This window comes from Pteropus medius, unplaced genomic scaffold, assembly GCF_902729225.1.
Source record: "Pteropus medius unplaced genomic scaffold, Ma_sr-lr_union100, whole genome shotgun sequence".
NCBI lineage: Eukaryota > Metazoa > Chordata > Mammalia > Chiroptera > Pteropodidae > Pteropus > Pteropus medius.
This window is the reverse complement of record NW_024345481.1, coordinates 3,817,198-3,831,226: the sequence shown is the minus strand read 5'-3', so window position 1 is coordinate 3,831,226 and position 14,029 is coordinate 3,817,198. Positions and strand designations below refer to the sequence as shown.

At 45.0% G+C, this 14,029-nt stretch overlaps 1 protein-coding gene and 1 long non-coding RNA gene across 3 annotated transcripts in view; one reads left to right on the top strand and one right to left on the bottom strand.

Annotated features, from left to right (window-relative positions):
• Nucleotides 1-6,928, bottom strand: part of TULP4 (TUB like protein 4) — a 188,850-nt gene extending 181,922 nt beyond the window's left edge. The window contains exon 1 of the mRNA XM_039873905.1: nucleotides 6,854-6,928. The gene's annotated coding sequence lies outside the window, so the exon portion shown is untranslated. The remainder of the gene's footprint in view (nucleotides 1-6,853) is intronic.
• On the top strand, nucleotides 5,312-13,322 carry LOC120611432 (uncharacterized). Of its 2 annotated transcripts, XR_005655205.1 has the most exons (4): nucleotides 5,312-5,950; nucleotides 6,129-6,243; nucleotides 11,808-11,937; nucleotides 13,082-13,322. It is a non-coding gene; the product is annotated as an uncharacterized LOC120611432 (long non-coding RNA). The 2 variants fall into 2 exon arrangements; XR_005655204.1 differs by having other exon boundaries at nucleotides 5,313-5,950; nucleotides 11,808-13,322.
• The last annotated feature ends 707 nt before the right edge of the window (nucleotides 13,323-14,029 follow it).

The following is a 14,029-nucleotide window of genomic DNA, read 5'->3' as shown; positions in this document are numbered from 1 at the left end:
GTTCAAACTACTGGTAAGCACTGGAAAATGTGACCTGAGGTTTTCAACCACATTCATCCAGTTGGCTGTTTCCACAACCCATCCTCCTTAAACTTCTTTCACTTGGATAAATTAAATCCAGGTATAACTTTCTGCAGACATTCTTCTCTAATCTGACAAATGTTAACACGGAGTGAAACTTCTGATTACTTAACAATTGTAAACAGTAACTCTGGCCACCTAAAATGTCAGCTTTGGCTGACCAGGGTATTCATACACAGCGTAAGCTAACTTCTTATGATGTATGTTTTGATCTTCTAACCAGTGGAGCTGAATTTGTCCATCTGGTTTTGTAGCTAAGAGGGTTTCTGAAGCTTAAGAAACTGATTATGCTCAAAAACAATCCTGTATAGTCTCAGCGTATGGTAACATCACTACTGATCAACTTTTTACAAATATTAACATTGTCCCAGTACTAACAATAACAGCTTAGCCTGTTGCTCATCAAGGACCTCCGACGCTACTATTTTATCATAGGGATCAATTAACAATGCCACGTGTTTCCCTAGGGAGATAACATATACTCTTAACAGCCAAAGATAAAAGAAAGGCATTCAGACGGGGCAATAACATGGTACTGAAGGGTTTTCTACACAAGATTCTTGATTTTCCTTGCCAGAGGTTGAAAATTATACACACACACAAATCAGAAGTAAGTGCCTCAGATGTTTAAACTAATCTTCCTTTTGTCTTTCACAAGAAGCTGGTAAAAGAAACATTCAGTAGGATAAGAAAATTCTGAACCCAGTAAAGTCTGTCCATAATATTTAAGTGGAATTTGAAAACATTGAGCAACAATTTTTGAAAGCAGACACATAAGAGCCTTTAGAACCCAGTGTTCCAACCAGTAACTAGCTGGATTAAGAGCTGAGACTTAAAAGGTTGAGACTTCTGTCATAAAAATTACTCATTAAAAGACCCTAACCAGACATGAATAGATCTGACACACACAAAAAACACTTTAACCCAACGCTTCTATACTGCCCAGTCCGAGATGTCCAAGATGGGAGAAGATGTCCAAGTATTAAGACTACCAAAAGAAGGAACAGCAGAAACAACTGTAACAACATAATACTTTAAGCATTTCCAAATCCTTTTACATCCATTAAGGTCTAAATTGAGTCTTTAATTTTTAAAAAGTGAGAAATTAGTATCTTAAATTATAGTGTGTGCTATCGTTCTCAAAGCTCTTTCACATCCATTTTGACTCTAATTGTGCTTTTGATTAAAAATAATAACAGTGAGAAAGATGTTCCAATAAGTCTATATTATCTGCACAGCACCTCTGCACACCTACAGAATAATTTGCTACACTCCACAATCTACTACACTATTACTACTGGAGGCTTTCCATAAACTCCGCTTTCCAATTCTATTCTATAACTCTATCTCTCAAGGGTGGGTGTCCTTGACACCACACAGGTACAAAGACTTCCATTCCTACTTATTGACATCAGAAAAATATATTTGATTCTGAATTAATCACATTTAAAGGGGAAACAGCATATATTTCTTTAAATTCAAAACTTTAATTTTGACCCATCGTTTTCAATGAAAGCATGAAACCAAATAGAGCTGACCAATGGTAGAGGGCCTAGTAAGCCAAAAGGGATGTTAAAGGGACAGGAAAGCCCAAGTTCATCAGAGTTCGCAGTAATTTATGGAGCTGCGGTGATTAATTCAATGTTTCTGAGCAAAGAAGTTATTTAATAATTTTAATTGACCGCAGCGGGCATCTCCCTCCCTGTCCTGCCCTTTCGTTAATCAAAAGCACCCCAACTCTCATCATGACTCCTCCTCCGCTCCACATGGTCTCTGTGAGACTGTGAGCTGAGAGCAATCGCAATCTCACACACTCTCTCTCACACACACACGGCCAAAGGGTGAGCAAATTACCCAAACTAGGCAATCATATTCTCTCTCCAGGAACACTGCATCTTATGACACAAGAAAGAAACCAGTTGGTGCAGTCTATGAGACCATGGCAACTGAAACAGACTGTCCACTGGGCGGTTCCGGAAGCCTAGATCCTTGGAGGCCTGGTTCTTGGCCTCCAGAGCTTAGTAGTTCCTCATTTTCTGTTATAGGTTAAGTGTTGTGCCTACAGTCCTGTAATCTCCCTTTTTCACGCAATAATATCTCGTGAGCATCTTTCCAGACTGGTTAATACAGATCCGTATCATTTTTGATAGCTTCATGCAATGAAGGTACCATAATCTATTTAGCCAATTCCTTACTTAAGGTTATTTACTATACATCTGTCTAACTGTTCTTAACTATATATATATATATCTTTACTAACTTTTCCTATTATTTCCTTAGGATAAATTCCTAAATGTGGACTTGCTGAGTTAAAGGCTTTGCAAAATTTACACTTTGACACGTAAAAGCAGCTAGTTAGCAATTTACACCTCTGCTGAGCGTACACATTTACCACCCTCTTCACCAGCCCTGGTGATTACTATCGTGCTTATTCCCATTCCAAACCGGGAAGTATCCAAGTATTAAAGCTACCAAGAGAAAGAAGAGCAGAAGTAATCATAATATTTTATATTAAGCTTTATTCAATTGTTTCACATCCAGTAAGGTCTAAATTGAGTCTAAATTACATTACCAATATAATGTTTGAGAAACGGTGTCTTCATTGGCTTGGGCTGCCGTAACAAAATGCCACAGGCTAGAGTGGCTTCGACAACAGAGAATCGTTTCTCACAATTCTGGAAGCTGAGAAGGCCGAGATTGAGATGCCAACAGGTAGGTTTCGCTGTGAGGCCTCTCCTCTTGGCTTGAAGGCAGCTACCATCTGGCTACATGCTCACATGACCTCTTTGTGCAAGACCTGGGGTGGGGGGCAAGCTCTCCAAGTGTTTCCTTATAAGGGCACTAATCCCATCGTGAGGGCTCCACCCTCATAACCTCACCTAACCCTAAACACCTCCCAAAGGCCCCATTATACTTCAGGGTAGAGCTTCAACATATGAATTTCGGGAAGACACATGCGAACCAAGACAATGGAATCTTATTTTTGCTTTTAATTTCACTTCTTTAATTACTAGTGACATTGACTATTTTAATACATTTATTGGTCATTTCTTTTTTCTTTTCTTTTTTGTAACAAATTGCTGTTCTGATTCTAAATCTGGAATGGGAAGGGTATAGGATGAGCCTGAAACACCTCATCATACCAGAAAGCAAAGAAGCTACCACAGATTACTAAAAGTGTATCGTAGGGACTTGGAGCCAACCTGAATAAGCCTATCTGCCCAACGATCGGGCAATTTGAGCATCAAAGGGATAATAACTAAAATGGACTGAAACACAACATCCACATATGCTAAAACAGTGGAGTTCATAAAGATACGTACGCAAAAAGAAAAAAACCCTCATCACCGTGGGAAGATGCTAGGCATCTAACATGATTTTGGGAAGTGGTAAATACAGGGAAATAATCAGATATTTTTCTCATCCTTCCTGTACACTCTGTACCTCAGGGTGAGCCCTATGTACTCTTCCATATAGCAAAACATACCGCCATTATAACATTAGCTGGGAAACAAAACATCACCTGCATGAACCACAAATTTCAGAAAGATGTACCGTATGTCACTACCCATACAGAAGGTAAATGATAAAACCAAGCAAGGACTTGACATGCATATTAGTTTTATCCTCCATGGGTCCTATATTTTAAAAAGGTACTACGCATTAATAACTACTTTATTTTCCTGTTTTAATTAAACAAAGGCATCTATAATTTCCAGTGAGAGCTGCTTATTATGTTACCATGGTTGTTAACATTTAGTAGGTGAAAATTTTAAATGTTTATAAACAAAATGCAGTATGTACAAACAATGGAATATTATTCAGCCTTAAAAAGGAAGGAAATTCTGACATCTGCAACGACATGGACAAACCCTGAAGACATCATACTGAATGAAATAAGCCAGTCACAAAAGGACAAATACTGTGTGATTCCACTTCTGTGAGGTCGCTAAAATAGCCGAACTCATAGAGAGAGAAGCAGAATGGAGGTTGCCAGGGGCCGGAGGAAGAGAGGATGGGAAGCTATTGTTTAATGGGTACGAAGTTTAGTTTAGGAAGACAAAAAAGTTCTGGAGACGGATGGTGGTGACGGTTGCACGACAACGTGAATGCACTCAATGCCACTGAACTGTACACTCAAAAATGGTTACGGCAGTAAACTTCGTTATGTATATCTTATCATAAAAAAAATTGTTTAATATGTTAAAATTTAGTAACTAAATTAACATTATCCCCGCCAAATTAAAGGAAATTTGATATTTTAATTACATAGTCCCTGTGGCCTCAGCAGTCTCACTAAATAAAGGCAAATGTGTAATTTCAGTAAGGCTTTTGGCAATACTGAAACTACTCCACAGGATCCTAAATAGGAACCAGTGCAATAACTAAATCAAAGCATTTCGTAACAGAAGTTTTACCTAATTTTTAATGCATTTGATGAATCACATGCATAGTTTGGCCACTCGATCTATCTTCAATATTTCTCCTTTCACAGTAGAGAACTGGAAAGAGACTATTTGGCAAGGTAAATGCAATGGAACAGGTGAAGAATAATGTCCTAGCTTTGCCATGCACAAGGTAGGCACTCAGTAAACATTCCTGAATTTGAAAACTCAGTGAATCTGCAGTAAAACCCAAAAGAAAACCTGGACATCACCCTCTGTCTTATACACTATCTAGTGAGAAGGCTGACATTCTCTATCAGTCTTTCATTACTTGAGATCCCAACATCGATATCGGATGGTTTAATGTAAAGTAGGTTTCATGTACCATGTACCCTTTCATGGGTTAAGAAAACACTTTTTTCTGTTAAAAGAGTTTTGGTGGGAAAAAAGTGTGAATAACCAAACTTGCTGCTCTCCTCTTTGAGTCCATAGCAGAAAACTAGAAGTTCAACATGATACACGTACCTTTTTGAAATGACGAGGTCATTATTTTAAAATATACAGTAATGCATACATCATATTATTTCTCAGGCATAGGAAGCAATTCCGGCTTTCCACACTTCTCCATCTGAAAGCTCCACTGTTAGAATTTGTTCCCTCTATGATTGCTCTAACTCAGTTTCACATACTTTAACTCTAGAGGTCAACACTTCCCCCATCCTGTGAGAAAATACTGCTACTTTCACAACCCTTACTAAAATAGGGCACTTAAAATTCTTAAAGGAAATTCACATCCTCGACAACTATTTCACACAAATTACTAGTCTTTAAATTGAGGAACTAAACACTAGATGTGGCTACTCATGATTTATTCATATACTCATTTCCACCGCAGTAAACTATGAAGAAATAATGGGGGGGATGCCTGAGAACCCCTCAGTCTGAATGTGACATATCACTGCACCATGTTGACATCAACTTGCAAATTGCCCAGCCAGATGACCAGGAGACTCAGGGGCGGTTCTCTGGGTTGCAGTGTGGCTGGCTATGTGCAAGATGCTGTCACTTCACTTCCTTTTCAACCTCAGCGATCCGGTGGTGCCCAGCCTGGTGGTGAGCACTCTCCAGGACCACACCACCCCCAGAGGCTCCTTGCCTGAAAGAAGTAAACCGGAGCTTACTAAGAAATGGAAACCCGAGACACAGAGGAGAAGAAGAAAGGGGACCCCCCCACCACGCACACACCAAAGGGGTAGTTACATTCTTCAAAACCTTAGAAAGAAATTATTTTCCATGTGCATTTTTAAAACCTGCCTACTGGGGGTATCCTTAAGGTGCTGCTGACCTACTGTTACCGCAAAGAACAAAGAGGAAGAGAAGCCCTCAAATAGAGAGATCCAGGAAACGGCTCCCTGCAAGGGGAGCCGACTGTCCCCAAGGAGAAAAGTGTTAGAAGACTTTCTGATCACCATGGCAATTAGCAGGTAAGTCACATCCATTCCCCAATAGGACTGTGTCACACTCATTTCTTTCCACAAAGCTAGATGGCCCTCACCTTTGCCAACCTTGAAGTGGTGTGACAGGAAAAAGTAGACGACTCCCCCTGCTAATTGCCCAAGCGGGTCAAACTTCGGAACCAGCATCATGCACTTTGTTTTGAAGCGCAGGGAAAAGAGGAAGGATTGGTGCTCGGCGCCGAATCTCCGTGATTTGCCAAAGGAAACGGCACAGACCAGACAGCCCAAGCGCCAGCATTTCCATGCAGCTGCCACGACAGGTGACCGGGCCGCTTTGCAGACACCCCGCTCGCCCCGGGGCTTCACAGAGGTGGGGTGGGCAGGAAGGGGAAGCGGGGGGAGGCAGACTGGAGGGCGAGAAGATGGGCAGCGGCAGGAGGGAAACCCACTCCATCCAGACGCTGGGGAGGAAGAGGAGGGGCACAGCCCCGTCTCCCCGGGGAAACCGTTTTAAGGGATTTTCTGTCTCCACAATTAAGAAAAAAAATGGCTCCAAGCCAAGCGCCTCCTGATTTACACACACACACGCACACCAAGCTCCTCTTTCGCCCCATTTTCTGATACGCTCAAACAAAAGGCGAAAACAGCTCCACAGCAGCCAGCGCCGCCCCGAGCCCGGGTGGCGGCCACCGTGTCCCCCCGCGCCCCAGGGAGAGCCCCCCAAGACGTCCGCCGCCCCCCGCCCCGCCCGGGGCGCCGCCGCCCTCCGGCCCGGGGTCGCCCGCCCGCCCGGCAGAGGGGCCTGGCCGGGGCTGGGGACCCCGCGCCCGCTCCAGGGGACAGGCGTCCGGCCCGGCTCGGAGGGCGCCCCTGGGCCCGCCGCGGCCCCGCGCGGGTGGGCGTCGTGACGGCGGTCCCCGGCCGCCTCACCTCCGGGCGGCCGCGCGGCGGCCCCGCGCCTCCGCGCCCTCCGCCTCCGGCAGCCCCGCCGCCGCCGCCGCCGCCGCCGCCTCCCTCCGCGTCGCGGCCGAGTCTCCGCCTCCCTCGGCCGCCGCCGCCGCCGCCGCCGCCGCCGCCGCCGGGCCCGGCTCCGCGCCACGTGACCGCGCCACGTGACCCCGCGCGGCTGGCAGGCGCCTCCCCGACCCGCCTCGCGCCCTCGCGCCCCGGGGACCCGCGCGCCCGCTGCGGGCTGGGGTCGCGGCGCCGGCCCCCCCCACGTCGCGCTCCGCCCGCGCCGGGGCTGCTGCCCAACCGCCACCTGCTCCCGCTGACGGGACCCAACGCCGCACACCGTGCGACCCCCACGCGCGCCCGCCAGCGCACCCTCCACGCGCAGCCCGCCGACCCCCGTCCCGCGAGGCCACTCTGCGGCCCGGACGACCCTGGAAACAACGAGCGACCAGTCCGGTCCGGGGCCGCCCACCCGAGAGACCCTCACTCCCCGGCCATGTAACGATCTGTGCTGACCGAACTTCGTTTGAGCCGGAAATGGATATCGCACCGTCTTAACTTGAAAGCCACTAGACAACAGATCTGCCGGGACAATAAACCATGGCATCCTCCGCCCTTCGCCCCAGGAAGACAGTCATTGCTGTGTCTTTGATGGGTATGATCTCAGAGTCTCTTTTTCAGTTGGTCTTAACGGAGGAAAGACCGGATAGCGTCATCTTAACTGACACAGAGAAAAAGAATTAATGCTTCTCCCCCACTCCCCCCATTAAATTGATGACCCGCTAAGAATGGAAACTTTCTGCATCCGTCCTTCATTTTCCATCATGTACAAAGAAATACCATTGCTGGTTGTGTGGCTGTTCACGTATGTGTAGTTGTTTTTAAAAATAGGATCGACATCCTTTCTTCTTTGATTTGAGGCATTAAAAATCCTTTATAGTCAAGTATAGCAGCCACTCTTTGTAAGGGATCAGAACTTTTTTCTATTTTGCCTTATTGCCAAATTTCTCAAATCAGCTTCAGATTTGAGAACTCCTGCCCCTGTGAATTTCTGGTCGTCAGGAAGGAAATAATCAGACCAGGAGTCTTTAAATTCTGGAATTCCGTGCCTTAAGATTTCATGAGTGTTGGCTAGCACGACCTGGATTTTTTTAATTTTGAAGAAGGTGATTTTTAAACATAGTATTTGCTTTGTGCGTATATGCACATAAGTATAACGTATTTAATAGAAGTATTAAGATCAGTATTATTTGATGATGCTATTTTATAATACCCCTAAAATTAATTTTGAAACCTTTAAGAAAGAAAACTACATTTAGGTCTTAGAGTATCTTAAACATAAAAGATAATCCTCACTCAATTCAATGTAATGAGTATTATGCTCCAACTGAGCTCATTACCAGGCTACAGGGTGGGGAACCAGAGGAAGTATGTAAGATGGCCCTTACCCTCTAAGTGTGTCTGTCTGTCCATCTGTTTCTGTCTCTCTGCCTCTGTCTCTCCTCTCTCTGTTACACACACACACACACACACACACACACACACACACACACACACACACACACACACACACACACACACACACACACACACACACACACACACACACACACACACACACACACACACACACGGATAGGCAACTAGAGCCTGGAGCAAATTGTGAAAAATGCGATCCTTACCATCAGACTTGAAAGAGTCAGTAAAAGGAATAAAGATGAAAACATGTATTTGAAGAACTTCCTTGGCTTAACAAATACAATCTATATAACAGTGTAAAAGTGATTTAACAAATATCAAGTCTGAAAGAACGCAGGTGTTTTTTCTTCTGCAAAATGAAACCATAGTCACCTACCAGCATAGTTTTCCTTAAGGCCCACATGTGTAGACTCTCTTTTATTGGAACATTCTTGGGCACACGTACAGCCAACTCTTGTGACATCTGGCTCCATGGTTTCCCACGGTGTCCGTGGTTGTGTGAACAGCCTTTGGAATAAGTGCCTTTACTGAAGTCCTGCTTCTACCACTTAAAAATAAGTGACAATAAGAACAAGATGCCTAACACTGCTTCTTTAACCATACATTCAAATACTATCTACCTCACAGGGCTGCTGAAAGAATTAAATGAAATAATTTATGTATAGTACCTGATATATAATAGATACTCAATCAAAAATAATAGCTCAGGTTTATTAGATGCTTACCATGGGCCAAACACTGTGCTTTGTTCTTATTTTTACCATTCTTTCTGTTCCCTGTGACTTTCTGTGGGTTCCCCCCACCCCTCACCTTACCCTCAACCCTCTCTCCTTAGGGACCTATTCTCTCTCTACCTTTTGAGGACGAAAATGGTTTCCTTAAGACATTTTAACTTGAAGGCTCATTTATAGCAATCTATTAAATCTGTTGTGAATCTACATTTTAAGAGTTTTTTAAAAATCTAATTATGAATGAAAATGAGTGCCTCTCATTTAGTAATCTGAGGCAACTGGGAGCCATTAGGAAGGAGATTTGGCCACAGGGACCCTCCCATTGGCCTCTAAAATCCCACTCGTCCAACAATCCTCATTTTGTTGTGTTTAAAATACTTTTAAATATTAGAAAATTTGGCAACACTTTTGAAGAAATTAAACCAATCCACAATAATTGTCAAATAGTAATTACTGAAAGAAGTCTCTCATTCATGATTATGATTCTGTTAACTGGCTGTCCTTTAGTTCTAGGTTCAAGTTTGAGACAAATATCTTACTACCCTGATCAAGCTTTCAAATTGTATTCTGAGAGATATGTGACCTTTCTTTGAAAATTATACTGTCCTTACATCTGCCTTGCCTTGGGTCACACGGTGAGCTCAGAGCTCAAACCAGATATGATAGGCATCTTGGTAACAGTATGACAATTAGGTTGTGATGTAAATATTTTACACTCATCCACATTTGGCTGTGCACCTGTGAAGGAGTTTGGGGCTAGCACCGTGGCTTGGCACCACTGTGCTACTCTTAAGGCTGGACCTGAAGGCACAAAGGGTCAGAAATCACAGCCCAGTGCCTGGTTTGGGCTCTGTGCCCTTCTCTCTCCATCGTGTTACTCTAAGACATCCAGATACCGAAGATCCAGAAGCGCTTCTCTCAAGGCCCCTTTCCCCCCTCCCTGTCACCCAGCACCCCTGGTCACATCTCCCCTCCTTCCTGGCCACGACAGAATTCAGAAACCAAAGTTTCTGCTGACTCAAGCTCTTCAGCCACCAAGAAATTCAGCACAGGGGTTGGGAAACTGGATCTTGGATATAGGGATATGGACGGTGTCCATGGCAAAGGACCTGGAGCTTTTGAAAAATAACGTGCAAGCCTTTTGTTTTTCAAGAGATCCCAAGAGCCAAAGATGCTAGTGCCAGCTTAGGCCTTATTACAGAAAGACAGCACGCAGAATAAGGAGGATGCGCCCGTGGTCCGCTGTGCTCTCTCTGCATAACCAGCCGCATCCAACTGTTTCTCTCAATTCTGGACCCTACCACAGGCACGTTTTAAGAAAGACATTGATAAGTTGCAGTACAACCTATGAAGGCTGACGGGGCTAGTAAGGCGTCTGGAAGCTGTATTATAATGTTACGCAGTTTGATAAATAGCTGTTCAAGAGAGAAGGAAGGCTTAACCTGGAAAGAGACAAAGCCTCTGCAGGGGAACATGACCATGTGGGCATACTATCTCTTTTAATTATTTATCGAGCTGCTACTTCGGACCAAGCGCTGCCCATATCAAGAAATGGTGATCATGGGTTTACGGGAGGGGGATTTGGATCAGATAAGGAAGAGCCTTGTAACGGGGTGGGCCATCAGGGAAGCGGTAGCCTTGAGCCCACCGGGCCTCTGCGTTTTGGCTGGAGAGCTGGGCTGGACACTTGGAGAGCAATGCAGGGCCCTCCTCACCTCTCCATCATAAAGCCTAGACCCCTCCTCCGCTAACTACCCCCTCCACCCCATCCCGCTGAGCGCCTCCTGAGTGAGGAGAACACCTGCCCCAGGTGTCTAGGGCCAGCCCACTCGGGAAAGGAGAAAGTTGGGAAACATCTGCTCTGCTGTCTCGGAGCCTTCCCTTCGGAGGCCTGAAGAGCAGAGCGGATGGAATCTGTGGCCTGCACCTGGGGCTGGTCAGAAAATGGCTTTTAACAAAGAGTGCATTTTTATAACTGTCTTCTTCCCCCCATGAGGAGAAGAGGTGAGCAGGCTGCCACACGTGGCCCCCCAGTTGAGGTGTCATTCTCCTCCCTCCCACCCCCTTCTCTGCTGAGGTGTCTTTCAGGCAACTGTGAGTTACAACCAGACCCCGTCTGAGTAGGAAAATGTGGGCATAATTTTTTCTTTAAGCAGAGTAGTCGGTGGCCTCCCAAAAGATACTGAAAATGGCCTCAGTGAAGCAACTGCTAAGGCAGGCAGACACCGTCATCTGGGGCAAGCTTTGCTTTTCTGCAATGTCCTGAACCTGCCTCTCCTTGTGATATGCAGAACTGGTCTCCTAAACCAGATCAGTGGCCCTCGCCAGTTCCTTTGAGGTTCAGCACTAAGGATGCTGGCCCAAGGCTGGGAGGCAACTGACGGGGGCCCTGAGAGAGCGGAGCAGATAGAATCTGTGGCCCGCATCTGGGCAGGTCTGGGGAAGCCAGCATGGACCTCCCGGGGCTGTGCTGGAGCCAGTTTGGACGCACACCTGGTGGGGGAGGGACTGGCTGCCCTCTGGGAGGCTGCCGGGAATGAGAGCCCTGGAGCTGGGAGCCGAGGGATGCAGTGTTAGGGACTGAAGGCGGTTAGGGTGTGAGGCTGGGAGCTGGAGCATCACACAGTGAAACTGACTTCACCCAACAGTAAGACCTTTACCACTTGGGCTTATCTGTTATTCATATATAACCTGTTTGTTATATCTTACCTTTGTTTTAGCCACCGCATGGCAAAACTAGTCAGGACTGAGGAACAGACATGGTCGCAAGGCCCGGCTGTCATCTGGACCACCGCTTGGTGACTGATGAGCGCGGGCACATCACGCCATCTCTCTGGTCTCCACTCCTCGGTCTGTAAAATGCAGAAGCAGTATTGGTCTCTGATCCTTCTTCTGAATTCTATAGGCTTTTCAATGAAATCATTAACGGAAAGAACGATATAGGGCATTTTCCTAACCTGTGGCTTCTCTATAGTTCGGAATATTTATACCAACCCACCACGAGGAATATTTCATCTTACTAGGCCGTGTGAACGTGAAGAACAAGTTTAACTGCAAGGGGCATTCGGCTTGGCTGTGTGCAGCTTTAGACCTCACTACATGTCTTAAAATACAAAATAGCAAAATGAGTTTACAAGGGGTAGACCTCCCCAGTTACATTGACTTTCTCCATATCAAATTCATCCAATTTACCTTTCTTAAGCCGGGTAGGCTGTAGAGGAAGAGAAAACGGCAGGGCATTTTAAAATTAAGTTTCCATCTCTACCCCATCCTTTCCTTCTCTGTCCCTCTCCCTCGCCCGCCCTTTTCTTCCCTTGACCATGAAACCAAGATACACTTGATAACTAGTAAAAAAGTCACTAACAGCACCAGTGCTCAAGTATTCTCTATTTTGGAGGCATCTACTATAAATTTTCTAAGCATATAAGCAAAGCAAACACAGTTGTACCAACAGCCATTCTCCCCTCTTGCTTGCTGGTGGACCCTAATTTATTAAGCTGTCCGTGTCTTCACACCGGTGTGTGTTCCGGGAAGCCTGGCGACTCCCACCCCCGACTGGTCTGACCCAGTGGTTCTCATAGCAGCAGCAGCACCTGGGAATTGCCAGAAACGCACATTTTCAGGCTCCGCCCCAAACTTCCTGAATCAGAGACCCTGGTGTTGAGGGCTGAGTGAGTTTTAACACACTCTACAGGTGGTTCTGATGCATATGAAAGAATCGTTGGCAGAAGCCAATCCTGCCAGTTCTGCTCTTTCCTTAGAAATAGTCAAGTGATCTCATTCTGGTCAGCTGAACATGAGGGTCATCTGCTGGTGAAGGCTTCTAGAAACAGCTTCTTGGCTCTTACAAGGAAACACAAGGATCCCCTTTTCAAGGGATCTTTGGGGTCTGTTTTAATAATAATACCAAGATGTCACTTGCGTCTTTCACTGTCATTCTCTCATGAATGACTCTGATGAATGATTCTGATTGAAGGACTCTGGTCTTTTCCAGAGGTTACATGACGTGCGAAACCACAGCAGACTGAATTCAGAAGCAGATATGAGAGCCCACGTCTTCTCTAGTAAGCCAGACATTTACAGAGATGTATAAAAAATGTAAAACGATGCTACTCCTCTCACTACAATGTTTTATTTTAGAAAATGTAGTTTTTCATGAAAATGTGTGATTTATGTTAACCCATAAAGGTTTATTCTTATAAATGAATTAATAAACACTTTAAAATTTTCTCAGTTTTAAGTTATAAAATGGTAAATATCAATAGGCATTACCTACGTTATTGTTTTAAAAAGCTCTTTGGGGGCATTGAGGTCCTTAATTTTTAAAAGAGTGAAGGGAAAACGTCTCGAGAAAGTCTGAGGGCTGCTCCATAGAGTGAGGCTGAGGTGGCTGGGGCTGCTGCTGCCATCTTGTGACCAGAGAGGAGCCAGCCCACACAGGAAGGACAGTGGGGACAAGAGAACTGGCCTGTGAGGCCACTTTGACCCACTGAAGACCCAATCCTGGTATGTATTATATGCATTTTCACTATTTTGGAACTTCTCGTTCTCTGAGATGATAAATCCCTTTCTTGCTTGAGCAATTTTAGGTTGGTTTTCCTCCTACTGGCTGAACAATCTCCCTAGATGTTCACCAATAGGACTAATGGATACAAATACCAAGTCATACCTGTATACTTAAGCATTGCTCCAAAGAGAATCACTTACTGGATATACTCAATAATTTTTGTTAATATAAAAAACTAGACAGAGGAAGAAAATCTCTGAAAGACTTAGATATTTAAGTATCAGACTACAGAAGAGATGAGTCCCAGCACTGATTTACCTACACTGAAGTAAACTTACTCAAAATTATGCAGGTTTGGGATATTGTAGCAGAGATGGCTACTTGTCCATCAAAAGCCTTTCCATACGATAAGAGTTGTAGCTAGGAAGTCTTGGC